The 21897-nt window shown below is 43.1% G+C and overlaps 1 protein-coding gene across 6 annotated transcripts in view; it reads right to left on the bottom strand.

Annotated features, from left to right (window-relative positions):
* The window catches only part of ZNF664 (zinc finger protein 664), a 46058-nt gene that overhangs the window by 17768 nt on the left and 6393 nt on the right, over positions 1–21897 (bottom strand). The gene's annotated exons all lie outside the window — the stretch shown is intronic.

The following is a 21897-nucleotide window of genomic DNA, read 5'->3' as shown; positions in this document are numbered from 1 at the left end:
GAGAAAACATAACTGTTACAGTTGCAACACACCTGTACAGTCAGTAGTGGTCTTCCTATAAAGCTAGAATTCCATCTTAAGAAAAACAGGAAGGCAGAGGCACCTGGGTGGCTCAGTCAGTTAAGCGTCTGCCTTCGGCTCAGGTCATGATCCCAGGGCCCTGGGATCGAGACCCACGTCGAGCTCCCTTTTCAGTGGGGAGCCTGCTTCTCCCTCTCCTCTACTTGCTGCTCCTCCCTGCTTGTGCTCTCTCTGTCAAATAAATAAATAAAATCTGTAAAAAAAAAAAAAAAGAAAAGAAAAGAAAAAAGAAAAACAGGAAGGCATGAGACTGCCAAGGTTCCTAAGAGGGAAGAAACGATGGGATTCAGGCACAGACGAGGGGTGAAGCATGGTAAAGGCCCCACTGGGGGTTGGAAAACCAAGTTCCACAAGGACATTAGCTCCTGAGTGGGCTGGTGTGCAGCTGCTTTTCTAGTAGGAGGTGAATCTGGCCTCACTACTCCTCCTGGAAATGCTAGTTCAGTTTCTGGAACAGGGAACACTCTCTTCCAATGTGGTTACCAAAAACTGTGTAAAGATTTAACTTGAAGTCCTCATTGCACTCAACACGTCTTTTCCCTTGGAAACCCACACTGTCTCTGAGTCTCCCTTCCACTGTAGCCCAATCAAAAATCAACAGCCAAATCCCCATCTTCTAATTGCAGCACCAACTGCTGACATTCATTCCTGCATGAACTTGTCAATGTCAGGCTGGGTTAACCAGAGCTTTGCAAAAGAAAGTGTACTAGGTTGAATTCAGTCTCTCAAAAATTCATGTCCACCTGGAACCTCAGGGTGTGACCTTATTTGGAAATAGGGTCTTTGCAGATGTAATTACTTAAGATAAAGTCATACTGGATTGGGGTGGGCCCTGAATCCAATGACTGGTGCCTTTACAATAGAAAGGAAAAAGAAATTCAGACAGATACATGCACACAGGGGTTAGAAAGCAGTGTGGCAACAGAGGCAGAGATTAGAGAGATGTGTCTACAAGCCAAGCCAAGGATTGTTGGCAACCACCAGAAGCTAGAAGGGGCACAGGATTCTTCCCTAGAGCCTTCAGAGGGAGTACAACCCTGCTGATACCCTGCTCACACCTTGATTTCAGACTTCTGGCTTCCAGAATAGAATAAATCTCTGCTGTTTTAAGCCACCCAGTTTGTGGCACCCTGTTACAGCCACAGGAAGCTACAGCCTAGGAAACCACCAGCTCTGGAAACTAACACCAGAACACGGAATGCTTTCAGTAACATCTTCCCCTCCACTGATCTCTGTCAGGTCCTATATTCACACAATGGGCCTTTATTTATTCTTTTGGGATGTTGAATGGGGCAGGCTTATTTCATACTGATCCAAACCCTTTTCACTCCATAAAAACCTGGAGTCATTTCACCTTTGCTCACTTTAGAAGAATACAAGTTATGTATTTCATTTACATTCTTTTACTAAAGAGATTACATTTCACAGAAAAATCTTTATTTTTTCTTTCCTTCCCAATAGTTTCCTCTTTGCTTCAACTTCAATCCATAAATGGTACATTCGGTCTTCACCTCCCCAAAGTCTCTCATGTACGTGTACACACACACACACACACACACACACACACACACACACTCTCTCTCTCTCTCTCTCTCTCTCTCTCTCTCTCTCTCTCCCCTGGTGGGCAGCACGGTAAAGGAGAGTGAGCATAGGTTTCACAGCAGACCAGCCGAGATGAAATGTAGCCTGTATCTACTGTGAGCTCCATGGCCTCGAGAAGAGCTTTAAGCTGTTCTTAGCTCTACCAAATTACGGTTTTGTGTGTGATGGGAAAGGATACTTTCTTAGAATAAAATTTTAAAGTCCAAAATCAAAGGGAAGTGGGCAGGAATGGAAAAGAATGTTCCATCTGGAAAGAAAATAAAATTTAGTCAGAGAAGACTTTATAGTTGAAGCACAGCTTCTGCTGTGGCCAAGCAGTTGCAGGAGCCTCTCCTCAGTGCCTGGCCAGTGAGGGAACATGGTCCATCCCTGTACAACCAAGACAAAGCCTGCCTGTGTGCCATGGACTGGAATAGTCTGGGGTGCCCCACAGTCTGTGCATGCAAGACTCCCATTCACGTGGCCATGCCACTTCCCTTCCCACAGCAATGATGGGATCTCAGCATCTCCCTAAATCACCATAAACCCTGTCAAATAATCACCCAGCGGAGAAGCCTTAATACCATGTGCTCTCCAGGGGGCCGAGAGATGAATGAGCTCCGGTCTCACACACAAGGCCTGATCACCAGAGAAAAAGATTCCACTCTTCCTCTACATACATCAAACCATGAAAACCTATCATCAACTCAGCAATTTGTTCTTGAGAGCATTCTACCTCCGAGATCTTGAATCCCCAAGCACCTCCGCTCTCTGCATCCAAACACGTTCTCCCCAACTTCCCCCACTCCTTAAAATGATCAGCTCACTGAAAGCCACCTTTTACCCCAAAAAGCAGAAATTTCTGCCAACTTCTGTTGTATTACAAAATACACACTTTGCAGCTTTTCCACTAACAGTCTGACTTTAAGCAAGTTATCTAAGCCTAAGACTCAATTTCCTCAAATACAAAGAGAAATAATACCTCTACCTCTATCTCTTAGGGTCATTACAAAAATGAAATAGGAATGCACAAGTCAAGGCTCAGTAAATACTATCTCTTTTCTTTCCTCAATCTGCCTGCCTGCTAAACACAGGGAGTTTGCACTGCTAACTGGGGGCGGCTTCAGGAACTCACACTGAACACAGTCACGTAATCACCTCCCAGCTGCCACTCCCTTTCCAAACTGCACTGTCACTTCCTGCTAGGGTTACCTCTCCCTCCTAAGCAGCACTGATGGGTCAATAAATCCGGGTGCTCCATCTTCCCACTGTGAAAGCCCAGTCCCCAAGATTCCTCATCACTATTCAGCAGTCAAGGTGCAAGGAGCAGACCTAAGCTCGCCCCAGACTTTCTCTCCTAGTGCCCCATGGAGTAAAGAATGGAGCTCTTCCACATGGCCCAGTGATGGTGCCCAGGACAGATGTTCAAGCAGTTTCTACTACCATGACCCTCTAGGGCTACCGGGCTCTTCTGTCTTGCCTTCAATTCTATAACCCCTTCTTACCTTAAATTAGCCAGAGCCCTTCTCTGCTGCTGATTAACAAGCAACCCTAACTGACAAAGTGTTCTAAACAGCCACCACCAATCTGCACCCACCTCAGTTCTCCCTCTCCAAAGCTTAAAGTGACTGGGATCAACATTCGCATCACGAAGTAACCGAATGTGGAAAAGGAAAATTGGCTCTGGAAACTTGATTTCAAAAAGGGATCCACAGGGACGCCCAGGTGGCTCAGATGGTTAAGCATCTGCCTTCAGCTCAGGTCATGATCCCAGGGTCCTGGGATCGAGCCCCACATCGGGCTCTGTGCTCAGCAGGGAGCCTGCTTCTCCCTCTGCCTGCCTGTCTACCTACTTGTAATCTCTCTCTAATAAATAAATAAAATCTTTAAAAAAAAAAAAAAGGGGATCCACAGACCAGCATTATCAGCCTGGGAGCTGGTCAGAAATGCAGAACCTCAGGTCCAATCCAAGACCTACTTACTCAGAAACTGCCTTTTAGCAAGATCCCCAGGGGATTCTAACCTGAGACTCTAACACACAGTAAAGCTTGTGAAGCAGTGATCCAGAGGATCAATGTAGTTCTTTGCAAGTGCTTGGTCAATGTCTCATACTTAATGTGAAAACGTTCTTTGTAAACTGTAAGAAAACAAAAACAACCTACTTGACTTCTAACTCTCCCCAACAGAGGACAGGGCTTGGCAGTATTACATGGTGCTTAAACACACAGTGGGCCCACAGATCACTGCTCAAATCCTATTCCTATCACTATCAGTGTGGCCTCAGACCATTTCCTAAACTACCTGAGCACCAGCTTCCTGTCTGTAAAATAGGTCTGTACTACATACCTACTTAGATCACTGGATATGCAAATAGTCCATTGTCATCACAGCCTTCATTATAACAGATATTCTTCATCTCCTTAGTTATGCTCCCAGGTCAAATGGTTCCTAACTACATGAGCTCAGCACCCTCTGACCTAGATCCTTGCTCTCAACATGCCTCTCACAATCTAATAATCATCTCTGTTGATTAACGTCCGTCTAGACATGAGCTCCATGAAGGCAGGAACTGGGTCCATTTTGCTCACCACTGAGTCACAAGCATATAGCATTACGCTCATCTCACAGGACACAGCCAAATGTTGAATAAATAATCCAGGTGGGTGCCCTATTAAATGGCTTCAGGTTTTATTTAGACCCTTCCCTGAGTTGGCAAAAATGCAAAGAATAAATATTGGCTACAGAATGACAAATTATTTTCCTTAAAGATTCCTCTTTTACCCAATTTCCTAGCTCAGAATAAGCTGGGTGTGCTGTGGTATCCATCCACCTCTTTCCTTCTTCCTTTTTCTCTATCCCTGCCCTCTCATTCCTTCCATCCACAGAAATTTTTAAAGTATGCTCTAAATTATGTTTACCCACACACATCCTTCACATTGTTCCCTTACTCACACACCATGTCTGAGGCTCTTCATACAACATGCCAAGAGCCTAACACCTGGCCTGGTTCATCTTAAACAAAACTGTACCCCAGCAAGGGCATGACGTCAAACACCTTCAGGGATCAGGCAGGTAATGTAAATGTGGGCAGTTGTCTGTTTGAGACATCAGGGCCTAGTGGGCCCTTCCTGGCTACTCTCCCTTAAATTTAGGCATTCAAATTCCTACAAATAAGATATCAACAGGCTGATATCAAGCCAACAGCCACAAGTTGAGTCCCTTGCAAAAAAAAAAAAAAAAAAGGTAAAAAAACTAACTGGTGAGCATGGGATACTGAACAATTTGCCCAACCTCTTAGAAAAAATAATCTCAGTTCTTTCCAGTTATCGTCCTAGACCAACATTTCTTAAAATATTGTCTGAAGACTCTTTCAGGATTCCAAAACCCTTACAAAACAAGATCAAAATGATTTTCAGAATAATACTAAGACACTGTTTGCTTTTTTCACTGGGTTGAGATTTGTGCTAAGGATATAAAAGTATTTGTTGGTAAAACTACAGACTTCTTGGCTCCTCACATGAAAACCTAAGAGAGACCAAAGAGTGCTAGCAGTCAGTTGTATTCCTCATCTCTATGGACTCAGAGTTTAAAAAAAAAAAAAAAAAGCTTCACTTAGGAATACCCTTGAAAAAGCAATAAAAATCATTAATTTTACTAAATCTAGACCCATTTATTATACTTACATTAAATATGTTTATATTTGTATTAAATACATACAAGCATATTTTCTAAACTTCTATTTATCATATCATGTTGGGCGTCTGCCTTCAGCTCAGGTCATGATCCCGGAGTCCTGGGATCGAGCCCCACATCGGGCTCCCTGCTCTGCGGGAAGCCTGCTTCTCCCTCTCCCACTCCCCCTGCTTGTGTTCTCCCTCTCGCTGTGTATCTCTCTCAGTCAAAAAAAAATAAAATAAAATAAAATAAAATGGGAAATACACCAGGCTGCACAGCAAAGTACAACGGCTGCCTAAGGAAAAGCACTTGCATAACTGAGGTGTAACCTCAACTAGCCTTTTTTCTTGACAAAAGATCATTTTTTACTCGAAAGAATGATTGACAAACTGGTTACGCAGACTCAGATACTGGGTGGACATTTGAGGTAACAGTAAACCACTGATGGTATGTTGCCAATGGTCAAACCCAAACCTTCAAGGGAAAACTGGGATTTTGGGAAACCTGTGTATGCCACCATGAGCTCTATAGCTTTCCAATATTTGAAGATTTTTCCATTGAGACTGACAGTGATCCTAAAAAATGTGATTTTTTTATATTACATATAATGAAATGTATGAACATTTGCAAGATCTGTGTAACTCAGTGAATCAATGTTTTCCAAATGACCAATGTGTGAGTTAATAAAATCATCACAGGTAAAAGATCTGTTCAAAGTACAAGAGAGGGGCGCCTGGGTGGCTCAGATGGTTAAGCGTCTGCCTTTGGCTCAGGTCATGATCTCAGGGTCCTGGGATCGAGTCCCGCATCAGGTTCCCTGCTCAGTGCAGAGCCTGCTTCTCCCTCTCCCTCTGCCACTCCCTCTGCTTGTGCTCTTCTGTCTATCTCTCTGTCAAATAAATAAATAAAATCTTTTAAAAAAAAAAAAAAGTACAAGAGAGACCCATGGATTTTACTCTACTTAGAGTAAAAAAGTTTACTGGTGTGGTTTCAGAATGATGTTGCGACTTTTACAAACCTACCACTTGTCAAGTTTTAGTACTGTACACAATTGAACTCACAATTACCTGAAAAGGCTACAAAAACAATCCCTTTTCCAACTATGTCATCTCTGTGAGGCCAGATGTCTTCAGCTACTTCAACCAAAACCACAAACTCAAAAAGTCTGAATACAGAAGGAGATGCCTTCAATTTAAGCCCCATTATTAAGAAAATTTATGAAAATGTAAACATTGCCACTCCTCCCACTACATGTTTTTGGTTTTTTTTTTAGACAATAGCTATTTTTCATAAGAATGTCATCTGTGTTAACACAAAATGTGTTTATTTTTAAATAAATTATTTTCGAAAAATTTTAGTTTTCATTTCAATTTATGGTAAATATCAATGCCTGTAACCCACATCAACAGAAAGCTCTTTGGGGTCCTTAGTAACACTTTTTGAAGCGTAAAAGGATCCAGAGATCAAAAGGGAGTTGAGATTCCACATTAAACATTTTTATTTTAAAGCCTGAAAGTACATGAACAAATGGTAAGATGAACACTTACTCGTGTTAGTAATTTATTACCGAAGTAAGAAAAATGTCCCCCACGTTCCTCCACAATAATCCCAAAGTCAAGTTTTATACAAGAGAACTTAAAGATGAACACCACAGGAAATAACTCTCTACCCAGACAGGCATTTTATAGAGGATTCAGAAATTATCCCATTAGGCAGCAATCCACTAATGTGTTCTTGTAAGACCTTGATTTCCAGGTCCAGGGCCGTGCAATTCTATCATCTTGTTCCCCCTGGACATAATAGATGCCCCTGTTCATGGAGAGAGAACATGGGACATGTTCCCAGCTTGGTTAGCAACTCCTCCCCCTCACAAATTATCAGGAAGTGCCAGAAATCAACTCAATCAGATATTTGGCAGTGGTACAACTCCAAGGGAAGGGATAGCTCTGCTTAACCTTTTCCTACAGGCTTTGGCACACAAAACAGAAGTGGAAAGGCCATTTAGGTCCCTGGTGCCTGCATGCTGCCAAGTAACAGGACTAATAGATTATTTGTTCTGTTCCAGGCCAGAGATCTGGGCACACGACAGAAGCAATATCTACCTCCTCACTAATCTCTACTATACCTTCTGGAAATTCCAGTCTAAAGTACACATTAACAGGCTATAGGAAGACTTAGATACTCAAGCCACACATGGACCCAGCCCACTTCCTTTCCCTAGCTATCTTAGTATAACTTAGTCCCATCAATCACTTAGAACTCATTGATCAAGTCTGTGGAATGCCAAACCCATTCTATTTAGCTTTACCATCACCATCAGTCCTGGAATAGAAGATACCAGCAGCCTGGAAGACACCCATTCTGGCTGCCCAGGGCAGGCTCATGGCCCCAAATGGGTCCTTCCTATTTCCCACACTTTTTCTAGTACCCCACTGTTCCAGATTACTAGAGTTATTTTTCCTCATTACAGCCCCTCTGCTTGGGCCCTGGGCCACCTCAATGTAACAGGTCACAGTGAAGCCCCACTTTGTAAGGTGCTAGCCATCGCACCTGGGAGGCTTCGGAAAGCCTCTGAAGAACAATCCACCTGGTTTCCCCGGGCACTCTAAAGCACTCAGGCCTCTGGCTGGTCTACTCCTCGAACGTCTTCATCTGCCCTAGCTGACAACACCCCAGAAGGCCCAACTGCCAGGCCACTTTTCTGAGATGTGCTTCTCACTCCGAGAAGTGAACACAGGCTTCCTCGACTTCCTGGGCCAACTTCGGTAACCAGAAGTTGTAGGGGTCAAAGCTGACAGGCGAATTTCACTTATAGCGGTCTAAGCAGTCACCTAAAACTCCTGGGTCTAAATCTCTTGTGGCCAAACTCTTCCACATCAGAAAGCCCAGCCTCAGAACATATTCCAGGTTTCTGTCCACCCAAAGGCCTGTTCAGATACTTATGTATGGCATCTAGTCACTGGAGTACCATGCACTTCTGAAAACTGGAATGACCTCAAAGCAGGATCCTCAAATTGTCCATCAGTCTTTGGCCACTGGCTGCCATCCATGTAACATCTTAGTAACATGCCTGACTAGTATTCAAATGCCCCTCTACCTGGTGCTCAAGTACCAGGTAGCATCTCCTGAATGCATTACCGATAATCACTGACCTCAATAATTTATGGGATAATTTCCCCCAAAGACACTGAGGTCAACTTTTAAAGTTGGTCAAAGGCAGTTCCGCTTCTGGGCAGGATTTGCCAACTAAACTTATGTCAGCCCAGGTCTATGCTTTTCTTTTCTGGAATGATGTCAAACTTTGTTATAGAAAGCGTTACTGACAGTGGTAGAATTTATGTCACTTTTGATGCCTTCTCTGCATTTCCCTGCCACCAGATGGCTAGAAAAGACTCCAATCCAGTGTGACTCCTGAGCACTAAGAGAACCCTGGACAACGGCCCCTTCAGCCACTCACCCAGTATCTCCTGGGGAGGCCACCTTGTCCCTACCCTTGGCCACTTTCCCTACTTGGGGCCCCAAGTACGTCAGCTCCTCACTTCCTTTTTCCCCCTTCTCTCCTCACCCCTTATTTCTGCCCACATTTGACAAGCCCCACATGTCTAAAGTCCGAGGTTCCCTGACCTCTCCCTCACAAAGCTCAATGGCTAATGTGGGCTCTCTATTTTAATGAGATACAGGGAAGAGAGCTGTTTTCACTTTGTCCCCCAGACAACTGCTTTTCTTATGACTTGGTCTGATGACTCCTAATGCAGAAAAGATAAAAGACAAAAGAAGCCACGTGAATTTTCTTTAACTGGAAAGTACCACAAAGACTATAAATTTAGGTCCACAGAAGGGCAATAGAGAGTGTGGAGGGAATGATGCCAGGTTTTCTTCTTAGAAGGGTAACTACATGTGTCATTAAGGCGATAAAGGAAGACACAGGTATGCATTCCCAGCTTTCTCTCAGCCAAGTCCTCCCACAAAAATGGCCTACGGAATGACACAGCTGGGTGGAGGCCCTGGCTCTAGCCCTTGCTAGGGGATCATGTCTGATCTCAGGCTGATCTGTAAAAATATGGATAATAACGTCTACAATGCTTTGCTGTGGTAATTAAAGGTGATAAATGTGAAAGTACCTATCCGAGTGCCCACAGCACAGCTGAGGCTAAGCATGAGTTTCCTTATCTCCCTTATTTCCATTAGCACATGACACAACCGTCCCTGCCAAGAGCACCACCTCACAGGCAGGGGCTTCCTGAGGCTAGTGGGCCGCCTCCCTGTAATTAGGGTTCCTCCTCTGTTCACAGGGGAGCGCTGCTTTCTTACCTCCATGTCTGTCTCCTGTACCTCCCGGTTTGTCCCACTTTCAGCTTTTCTCTCTTGACCCTCGATTCACAGGACTGTTTTAAAATGCATCTTACTTCGGTGACATTTTCTCACAGTGTGGACGTACTACTTTCTTCCTGCTCTTCAACTCTGCACACAGAAACCCTGCACACACAAATGCCGGAGCAATGGGACAGAATGTGACCCGCTCCAGTGAGAATACCACATAGAAGGCACATGTTTATCTTATCCACCCAGTCAGTGTGTAACACATACATGCATTAGGAATCATAATGGTTTGGTGGGTAGAACACTGGACTTGCAGGCAAGTCCGAAGTTCAAATTCTTGATGTGACACTAAATGGCAGTGTGACCATCGGTCATTTGGCCTCATCGGCCTCAGTTTACTCATCGGTGAAGTGTTAAGCCATGCAGATGCTCCCTCTCACTGTTAAATTGCGGGGGTTACATGCCATCCTCAGGAAGGAGCACCACCAATCGAGGCACTGAAAGAAAGTGCTATCTTTCCAGGACACAAGGACGACATCTACAGAGAGTCAAAGCACTCTAAGTCCCACGGAATGTAAACAAATGGACTGCCTGATTCGTCTGCTTCTCCCTGCCCCTCTCCCTTTGGCTGCTTCTGTTGGATCTGTCTTCCTCAAGGGAGCAATCTTTCACAGCTGGGCCCAGGGACAGCTCCGGCCCTGAGGGCAAGCAAGAGCTGCACAGGGGCAGGAAAGTGAGCACAGAAGGCTCAGGTCAGATGAGCCCAAATGCTTGGTGAGAATGACTCTCTTTATGAAATGTGCTTCCTCCCTGTACTGTTGGAGTAGTAAGACCCAAAGGGACAAATCCATGTCCAGGCCCTGGAGAAAAAGAGAGACTGCAAAGCTCAAGCCACCCTCTCAGGTAAAGGCAAGGGAATGCCTGAAGGCTACACAGGGCTCAGACCGGGTAACTAAAGGAAGGACAAAGACACACTGGACCCAGGAGGCCACAACAGAAATAAAACGTGGGTTTCGCAGGACTATACCCAGTGACACCTGGACTGGAAGTGTCACTATAGTTTGGCAATCAAAAAGTTTAGGGATTTGGAATTCTGGCTATTTTCTTAAACATATATATATATTTTTTGTGTGTGGTAAAAGATGCTTAACAAAATGTACCACCTTAACCGTTTTCAAGTGAACAACTCAGTGGTGTTAAGGATATTCACATTATTGTAAAACAGGTCTCAGGAACTTCATCTTACAAACTGGAACTCTGTCCCCCCAAACAACAATCCTTCCTCCTCCCCACAGCCCTAGTAACCACCAGTCTACTGTCTCTATGAACTGGACTACTTTAGAAATCTCAGATTCTGGCTCTTTTCATACCTGACTCGTAACTCATAACTTGTATTATTTGGCAAGCCAAAGTAACCATGTTCTCTCTTGACCCTCGATTCACAGGACTGTTTTAAAATGCATCTTACTTCGGTGACATTTTCTCACAGTGTGGACGTACTACTTTCTTCCTGCTCTTCAACTCTGCACACAGCCAAGTGTGCCCCTCTACCTGGTGCTCAAGTACCAGGTGGCATCTCCTGAATGACAGATTTATAAAGCAGGATGAGATTTATAAAGACAGATTTATAAAGCAGGAAAGACAGATTTATAAAGCAGGCTCACTGAGGAAGCATAAAGTCAAGAGCAGCTGACTTCTTATAATGAAAGAATCATACAAAGTTAACAATAATCCTAAAATGGGATAGGACCTGGCAATCAGAATTCAGGATTAGCATGTACTGAAATTTCTCAATACCCCAAGCTCAAACAGGGACAGAGAATGGTTACAACAAACAATGCAGAACGTCATGGTGTTCAGGCTTTTATTTGATAGGACTGGCACTGATGGGTGATCAGTGTTATTTCTGGAAATTAAAGACTATTAAAATTAAAATTAAAGACTATTACCAAATTTAGCCAGTGGTCTCAGCAAACACACTTCTAGGTTCTCCAGATAGAAATATCCACAGGACTGAACTAGAAATGCAAAACACATAAACACTTCATTATTAGCTAGGCCTGTGGCTCCAATTCTTGATGCAGCATTTCATAGGCTAGGCTAGATCCCATGGAGGACTCCTTTTCCCTTTATTAGTGGTAATCCTGAGCTTCAGGCCAAAGTAAGTATTGGCATGAATAGGAGAAACTAAGATACTAAACCTTATCTTAAGTCTTACCAACCATAATAAAGAAGGCTGGTAGAGGGTACCCCAGTCAGGATAGGAGAGAACTAAGCCAGAAAGAGATAGAAAGAACATCTGTCACTCTATTAGGCTTCCACATAGAACAGTCACTTGCAAGTCCATCAAACACAGCGGGGAAAGAGAGAAGGCGGGGTGGCTATGGGCTCTTCCATGTAGGAGTTGCCGCAGTCTTACCACTCTGGCCATGTACAGTCAGGAAGGAGAAAAATACCACCCATCCTGTGGGCTTAACGTTTTAACCAGGCACAGTGACTAGGCCCACTGGAATAGAGGCCACTGAAGTGCCCTTACCTGACCAAGTCAATTCTCCTTATATGGTAGGGAAGTTAAGGTCAGGGTTGGGAGAAGCCCAGAAGCTGAGAAGTCAGCCTTTGGCAGTGGGGAGGAGGGGGGTGAATAACAAGAATCCACACCGTCCTGCCCCCATCAGTGCCCCAGGGCCAACAGTTATCAATAAGGGCTCTCCTTTCTCTTGCTTCCCAGCTGTGCATGGAAGTAATGGAAAAGCTTATCATGTGTATGAACCACAGAGACCCAGACTGCATGTTCCACTGGAGTATTTTGGATTTCAGCAATAAATGTCATTGCACATACTTCCTTTCATAAAGATGAACAAATACCTATCCTTGTCTTCTCGAGTTGAAGAGGAAGAAAAAAACTATTAAAATATTATCACACATCTAAAGGCTCAAAAGGAAACAAAGGGAAAAAATGCTTGGCTGGAAACAGCGGCATTCAGAATCAAATGTGCACAATGATGTAAAACCATAAATCCAGGGTGAGATTTTCAGAAAATCCTATTTAAGGAGAAGGCTATTGCTGTTCAGGCTTTGGGAAGAACACCAGAAACTTACAGAGCAAACCCCACTGAAAAACAAGTGGTGCTATCTCAATGAAGGCAGGAACAGTGGGAGCTTCAGGTTTCTGGCCCAGAGGCCTCCAAGACAGCAGAGGAAAACAGCATGGCAGAGAGAAAACTCTACTAACCATGGTTCACGTGAAAAGAAGCGAGACCTCAGAGGAACGAAGAAGAACTCGAATGAGACAAAGGTGTTTCTGCTGTGTTTAGAGCTGAGGAAGGTGTCCAAGGTCTAGGGGACTCAAAGCCAGATAGAGGCAAGAGTTTAGGGAAAACTAGGAGGCTGGAGGATCTTCCTCCTTGTTGAGCCCAAATGCTTAGAAAAAACTCGAGACAGCTTTGGTTTAGAAAAACTTGAGGGGGATTTTCCATCTAGGAAAAAACAGTGAAACAATGAGAAAACTTACCACAGTGACAGGAGTCAAAACCCCCAAGACATTCCAGAAAAAGAGACAGAGGAGGGGCCACAGTGGGTGCCTGAAGGGCCACCAAAGCCTTAGGATCCTGCTGGGTAGGGAAAATGCAAGAAAAAAGTAGAAGGTCTATATTATGAAAAATTTAGGATCACAAAATTTTTTTGAAGAACTGGCTCAGAATACAGGTATCCCCATTTATATATGGGATTCATATAAATATACGGGATTTGAGGTATATATGGTCAAAGAGAAAATGGGAAAACCTGAGAAACCCTTGAAAGGAAAATTCAGACAGTCTATACAAGTTCACTCCAAGATATCACAGTTAGGCTATGACAGGAATTTATTCAAACTGAATTTTAGGTTCATAGATATTGGATACTGGATGTAAGTGACTTGGATAGGCTGGAACCCGAGTGGGTCTAAGATCAGTAACTGGTTTTTCATCACTTTTCAGTGAGATGAGCACTGGAGGAGCACAAACTGGAGCCAGGCTGAGCAGGTTGGCACCCTGGCTTTACCACACACTAGCTCTGTGACCTTCACCTAAGAGGTTAAGAATGTAATTAGTAGAGATAATAAAGGCAGCTGACCTTGTAAGGTAATCTTCTGAGGTACTTTAAGAATTAAATAAGTTAATGCATGACAAGTACAGAAAAGAGTGCCTGGAGATTTGTAAGGGCCCAACAAAGATTAGCTATCATTACCTCCCCTCTCTGCTATACTCCCCGGCTGCTATGAGTAGTTTGGCTATAGATTTCAACACCTATTTTTTTTTTTTAAAGATTTTATTTATTTATGTGAGAGAGAGACACACAGTGAGAGAGGGAACACAAGAAGGAGTGGGAGAAGGAGAAGCAGGCTTCCCGCTGAGCAGGGAGCCTGATGCGGGGCTCGATCCCAGGACCCTGGGATCATGACCTGAGCTGAAGGCAGACGCTTAACGACTGAGCCACCCAGGCACCCCTCAACACCTATTTTTAAGTTTGGGGAACATCACTTTTCCTTGGGAAGTCTGATGACATATTAAAGGCACTTAGGTATTAAACTGCTGCCATGTTGACGTTCAGACCTAACATTTAGTTGTTCTAAATTTCATGCATCTGGGGATGGTGCTAAATTATTTTATGTCTATAGAGCTTCCCAGGTCCTTGGGGGAAAGGAAGTATGTGCATGACATGAGGTTAGAATTACCCAACTTTTCTAACAGCTATCTGAAGTAGCTGTATCATTTTCAGCGGAAATCACTAACATGAGAAATAGAATCCTGCAGATCACCCTGAGTGACCCTGCAATGTCAGAGTCTGAATAAAATATGAAGAAAATGGAAAAGTGAAAATGCTTTCAATATATTTAGGGATTGCAGTTTTTCTATGGGAACAAAGGGCTGACTTAGAATGAAGGCTGTTAACAGGCCTTTGAAGGGCAGGAATACATTTGGAAAAATTTCAAATGGTTTTGATATTGGGCCAAGTTTTTTCTTCCTTACTGAACTGCACATGCCAATTGTGGTACCTATGAGCCTACAAATCCTACCAACAGGGATGGTCTCAGCCTTCAGGGAAGGCCCAGGCTGCCGTGGACCCCACCGCCACTCCTCTTCACTCACCACGGCCTCTGAGACCGAGTGCAGACACCTGACCCAAGAGCTTAACAGTGACCTCTGATGCGGCTTGTAAAAATAAAAGCAGCAACCAAGTCAGATCCCCAACCTCTTTCTCAGGCAGCTAAATACTGAGAACGAGGTGATCTGCTGTGAGACGTATAGCTGCAAGGTTATGATGTACACAGGAACCAGAGATGTCAGGAGCAAACGGAATCTAAGTCGGAGAACAGAAAGACGGAGAAGGGAAAAAGAATAAGCCAGATGCAGCAAGAGGGAAAAGACAAAGAAAAGAGAGGCCCCACCATCCACGGGAAAGACTGCGGCTTGTCTCCAGGCTGCCGGAGTTCCTGAGGTTCTCTGGTCCAGGTGCATCCTTGCACCATGTTTTACAAAATAGTCTGAATGGATCTCTGCTCCTTGCAACCAAAACCAGCTAACTTGAAACAGTTACTTCAGCTCCCCTGAGGATGGAGTTTTCCCAGGGGGCAGTTTGGTGCCTCCAACAAACAGACAGTCCACCCTGCCGGACGTGCCTAGACATCCCAGCAGAACAGGGGTGTCTCATCCAGGCACCTCAGCAGAGTCCCTAGGGCTTATGAGCATCTCAAGGGCCTATGGAAATGCTGAGACCTGAAAAAAATATTTATTGGATCCAAAATACGAAAAGAAAATTATAACATCAAAGTTAATAAATGTTTAAAGTCCCCTACTAGTCAAATGAAGCTTAACTCACAGTTTTATGAAAGCCGATTTTGTGAGGGACGTGGGTGCATTTTTAATGTCTGCTATACAACATGGTACAGGGGGAAGGAAGAGTGTGGAGGCCTTCCATGGCCTACAAACCACAGCAGCAGACATGTCTGGCTGAAGCTGGGACCTGCCTATCCTACCCCTTGTATATGCGTACACTAAATATTATGCCTTACCACTCAAAACTGAGTACTATGAGGTTAGAAATCACCCTCCCCTCCCAAATTTAAACATACTCTTACTTTAATACTTCTGATATTAGGAATCTATTATCCTTCCTTAATATTTTACAAAACTGAAGACAAACCTCTGTTAGCCATCTTACTAGTTTTTCCAAAAAGGGAAAAAATGTTATTCATGATTACAAATGGTCCTGCACATTTAAAGGACTGGACTTTTGACATCTTTCAGAATAATAAATCAAAAGTTGGTCACATTTATTCTGTCTTTCCTTATGCAAGAGCCCCCTTGAATGTCATGAATAGACCTAAACATTCTCTCCCACTTAGTCAGATTCTCAATCTATTCTCAAATCTATTTTCTAATAGGAGGTGGCAGAGAAGTTACACAAAATTTAAATCTTACACCTGTAAAAGCGAAAAGCAAGTATGATTCTTTTTCTATAGTCACTGTGGCATGGCTGTAACTGGCTGCGCACAGACAGGTCCCCATCTGCTCTTTGGAGTGCCTCCGGCCCACCTAGCTAGGCCCAGTCTGCTCTCCTCACTTTCACTGCTCAGCCTCCCCACAAACAACCATACCTTCTGTTTCCACTCCTGCGCACCCTCCTCTCCCTTTCCGCCCCCCTCTCCCACCCCCAGCTGCACTACTTCTACAAAAATGCTCTCAAAGTGGTGATCTCCTCCTTGTCAGACCACTGGGCCACTCCTCACAATTCACAGACTCCTGGTTCATACAAGTCTCCTTGGTCCCCGATCCCAACACTTGTTCACCTCCCCTCAGGCCTTGCTGAGGGCACGGACCCTTTCTTTCAGTCCTATGGGCTAAACACAAGTATCCTCGAAAGGTTATGTCCTGACTCAACCAGCTGCTTGGTTTCAATGAGACCATTTCCATTATAATTCCAAATTCTCTCGTAACCAGTTCTGTCTTCTTACCTGTATTTCCCACTGCCTAAGGAATATTTCCCTATCATCCCACAACAAACTAAAAATCATTTGCCATCTTCCAAATCCTTATAAAAGGCAACATCCTCCCTCAACAACTATCCCAGGCCAATAACTTTAAAGCCAGCTCTCTCCTCCCAATCCCTACACATCTTTTAACTTTGTCTTCCCTCTGCTTGTTTTTCCTCCAGCACTTAAATGCAATGCAAAGTCTCTTCTATCTTAAGGAAAACCAATATTTAATCCTATCCCTCCGTTAGCTGTCATACACTCTTTCTCCCCCATTTCCCTATGGAAGCATCTTAAAAATTTATTTTCCTGATTTCTACAGCTTCATTTCCCTGATTTCTACAGCTTCATTTCCCATTCATTCCTCAACCCACCACCACACCATTCAAGTTCCTCTTGGCCACTGACCACCACCAACCACACTCCTCTGGCTCCCTTCTGCCTCTGTGTTCTACTCTCGCCACATAACCCTTACACTCAGTCGGCCTGGAGAGCTCCTGTTCCTCCATAAATACTAGTATTCTCATGGGCTCCATCTCAGCTCTCCTCTGCTCCCAATTTACATCCACCCCAGTTCAACATCTAGACCACTGGCTCTCCTGGGGCTATTCGAGAAAACCTTTTGAGGAGTGTAGGTTTTAACTGTTCATAATGCCTCCAGAGGGCACTCAAACATTTGCTCAGAAACCTTCATGGATATTTACACAAAGATATTAGAACCTGAAGTGAATCTCACAGTGGATAATGACTACCTCTAATGAGATGCCAAGCATCATAAGGACTTGTACAACCTGCAGGTTCCCTGATTCTGTGAGCTGGGGGCTTATCACAAGGGTCTAATCCTACCATAACATAGAGATGCCATAATACTGAATATTGGTTAACTGGGAAACCTGACATGTTTGCTAGCTGATGCCCAAGTACTAGGAATTAGTGAAATATTCTTCAATCCTATCAACCTTAATCCTAACATGTTTGAAATGGACATCTAAAAATAATTTGAAAGCCAGAGGGACATAATGGAGTTTACTCACAGAAAAAAAGGGGTTCAGATTTTTTTATGAATTGTTTTATCATTTACCTAACAGGCAGAATTTATAACCTTTGGGACAGAGGTTTGCTCTGGCCATAACAAGGGCCAAAAGCTCTGTCACAATATCATGGAAGGCACTGCAAAATAAGATGTGGAAATAAGCTATGATTATTTTATGAACTTATGGGGTATGAAAAATAAATGAGCTCTAGAATAGCTTTACTGAATTTCTTATAACATATCAGGTGACATAAGAGACATTGCAAATTCCAGAGTTAAAGGCATAGAAATGCCTCAGTGCAATTGTAGTGCAAAACAATACAAAATTACTGCTTTTTAAAATTAAACTTTAAATGCTTCTGACACAACTCCAAAATTAAATTTCATTTTTTAAAAATCTCTTTTCCTCCAATTTCTGTACAAATGATCACTGAACACAGCCATTGGTTATCCATCTCGTGAGTCTTCTTCTAGGATTCGTTGTGGTAATTCTTTAAACCTAGGTTAATGACTTCAATTTGCCAAACCTAGTTTCACTCCTTACCCCTTTATCGTATCTCTGAGCCAGTTAAAATGACTGCTCTCGCCCAATTCTTGGAACTTCCTCCTCAGCTGCCAGGATTCTGCACTCTCACGAGCACCCTCTGTAAGCACCGCCCGGCCAGCCCACCAGGCTCAGGTACACAGCTAGGCAAATCTGCTCTGCTGGCCCTGCAACCGTGAACAGTGAATTCTCAGATTCGCTCTCCTGAGAATCTAGAATTGGGAAGTGGAAAAGCTGGGTCTGTGAACTGGCAGGGGTTACAGACTCAGGATAGCCAAGGCAGAGAGAGCAGCTGCACTGACTCCCGTCAACTTTCCAGACACTAGTGGGCTCCAGCCAAGAAACCACCTTGAATGCCACGGAGACCTCCTCAGAAATCCCCCTTCACTTAAGCCATTTCAAATGGGTTTATTTCTTTCAACCACCAAATGGTCTCTGATTAAGACATCCTCTTTCCTCTCTATTTCGTAGGCACATTCTCCCCTACTTTTTCCTTTAATGTACACATGCTGCAGCTCTGCTTTGAGCTTCTTCTCATTCTGCCCTACATGTTCTCACCCACTCCCATCATGTGGCAAGTGAATGATTCTACACTTCTGCTGTAGATTAAATGCTTGCACTGCCCGCCCCCATTCATATATTGAAACCCAATACCAACGTGATGGTATTAAAAGAGGGGCCTTTGGAAGGTGATTGGCTCATGAGGGTGCAGCCCTCACAATGAGATTAGTGCCCTTTTATAAGAGGCCCCAGAGAGCTCCCTCACTCCTTCTGCCACGCAAGGACATAGGAAGATGGTCACCTATTAATGCAGTGGGCGCTCAACCAGACCCTGAACCTGCCAGACCTTGATCTTGGACCTCCAACCTCCAGAACTGTGAGAAATAAAGGTTTGCTGTTTTATCTACCCAATCTGTGGTAGTCTGTTTTAGCAGCCTGAATGGACTAGACAACTTCTCATGGTGAGGTGAGCACTTCCAGGTGAGTGCAGACACAGGCCACCACCTTATGTCCTGGCCTGTCTCTATGGGGAAGGGACCAGTTTGTCAACATCAACAGAAATCACTCCAGTCAGTCAGTGGTACTGACAACAGGAACACTAACTCTTCAGAGAAACCACCACCTGCTGAGAGTGGCAGAGTCTAGTTCAAAAGACAATTACATTACCAAAAGTTAGGGTCGTGGAATCTTAAATAACTCCATATAAAAGGCATCAACAGTCCAGTCTAAACTAGACAGATTTTTCCTAATCTTAATCAACTTATAACTGTATAATTATACTCCAAAAAACTTTACCACATAGAAACACTAATTTTAATAATGGACTTGTGCACAGTGCTCAGTCATTCATATAACAAAGCATGTCTTTGCAGCATAAAAGCCTCTTCAAGAAGAACTACACATCTGTCCTATAAGCCTTTTACACTCAACATGTCCAAAACCCAATCTGTCATCTCCTCACCAAAGCCAACTACATTCCCAACTACAGGAAATGGGTCCACCAGCCCCTCAGCTGCCTGAGCCAGAAACCTGGTGATCAGCCACCCTCCTCCCTCTCATGAAGTCCTGTCTACTTTATCTCCTCAATACCTCCTGAATTTAGCCCCCTACCTACCCTGTCTCAGCTCTAAATCGGGCCACTGTCATCTTCCCCCACAAAAGCCTCCAGTCTTGCCTCCCTCTAATCCACTATCCACTACAACGTAATCTTTCTAAAATGTAAAATGGGTTGCTATTATCCAGCTTAAAGTTCTTCAAAGGGTCCCATTAACTTTCAGTGTAATTTCCAAATTTATTCATGTGGTTTTTAAACTTCGAACAATGTTAGCTCCTACTTACCTCTCTTGGTTCGTCTCTCACCGCTGCCCATTTCAATTCTAGTTCCAGCCAAACCAAACATCTTCAAACTCCCCAGGTCTTGTTTGCTACTATGCCTTGACTACCACCCTCTCCTCCCCACACTCCTTTTACCTCCAGGCCTTTACACTAATCGTTCCCTTTGTTTACCATCAGGGCTCACCTCAAACATCATTTTCTGTCGGAAGCATTCCTTGACTTCCACCCCTATACTCAAATTTGGATTATGTGTGATGTCTTTCCATGTGCTCCCAGAGCCCTTACATGTCCTGTAATGTAGCTCTTCTATCACATTTACTTGGATTTGTCCACCAAAGCATATGTTACTCCACGTCCACACCACCTACTGCAGGTCCACAATAACACTTGGTAAGGAAATGAATCCATTTGCCTTGATGATAACCTCGCCTACACTGCATGCTCCCAGGTACCCTGAGCTCCACTCAGCTGACTCACAGGCAGGCTCTGCACGATAACCATATTCTTGATGCTTCTGCCTGTGGTCCAGCGGGCTAAGCCCTCCTCATCCTGAAACACTCCGTAAAATGCAACTTGTTCCATGACCAAATCTGTGTGTTCGAAACACAGCGAGTTAATAAGAAAAGAAATCCCATGGCCCATGTTTAAGTTTCTGCATTTATTCTACAGACAGAAAATTAGAAATGAGAACTATTTTTATTGTGCATATTGCTAGAAGCAATTTTCCTCCAAATACTGAAAGCAAAAATCATCCCAATTTATTCCAAATGCATCACTCAAAAATGTTTAGATATTAGTTTTTAGAGTACATTTTAGAGTATGCTTTAACATATGATAGGGCTTACCTATTTCTAAAAGTGCACATCCCTATTAACCATACAGCTAACATATCTGTCCGTATATATATATTTAAAAGTAAATATTCCATTAGACGTGTAATACATATAATTTTAGAAAATATAAAAAAGTAAAAAAATTTAAATCACCACGCCCTAGCACCCAAAGTCCATAATTTTTAAGATTTTCATCTAATTTCTTCTAGACACTTTTCCATCATAGGTTTTTGTGGAGCGTTATTGGGATTTCTGATTAAGAGTTTGAATCATGTCACATATGCAATTTTGTATTCTGATTTTCTCCCACTCAACACTGTCATAAGCATTTTAATACATTTTCTCCATAAACATTTTAATGGCTATATATTGTCCAGTGGACATACCATAATTTAATCATTCTGCAAATACACCCTAAAAAATAATTCTAGGATATACATCTTTTGTTCTCTATTTAAAAATACGCTTTTGATCAGTTCCTAGATAGTTGCTACATGAAGGAATATGAATACTTTTCAAGGCTCTTGATACATATGGCCAATGTAACATAACAGTGTGACATTTTCCCCACATCCTCCTAAGTACTAGGTATTGTAACTTTTTAGTCTAAATGTAGGCCTTTATTAAATTGATAACTGAGAAATTGTAACATTTTAATTACAAAAGTAAATACTCATTATAAAAAAAACTGAAACCAAAGCAAAAACATGTGAAATAAAAAAATCAGTCTCTCCTGTTTTTCCCTCAATAGTCACAATTAAATATTTTCCATGTATCCTTCTAGACCTTTTTCTATTTTTATTCAGAACACACACATGAATATTTTGGTTTTTTATCTTACAAAAAAATGGAATTAAATTTGTTTTGAATCAACAATATATTCCAGGCATCCATCCAGGCTATATGTCAATGCATACAAACCTACCCCTTTTTTTAAAAGCTACATAACATTCCACAGTACACAGATACCAAAATTTATTTG

Source organism: Neomonachus schauinslandi, chromosome 14 (assembly GCF_002201575.2).
Source record: "Neomonachus schauinslandi chromosome 14, ASM220157v2, whole genome shotgun sequence".
NCBI classification, from domain to species: Eukaryota; Metazoa; Chordata; class Mammalia; order Carnivora; family Phocidae; genus Neomonachus; species Neomonachus schauinslandi.
The sequence above is the reverse complement of the archived record's forward strand: the minus strand, read 5'-3'. Positions and strand labels throughout refer to the sequence as shown.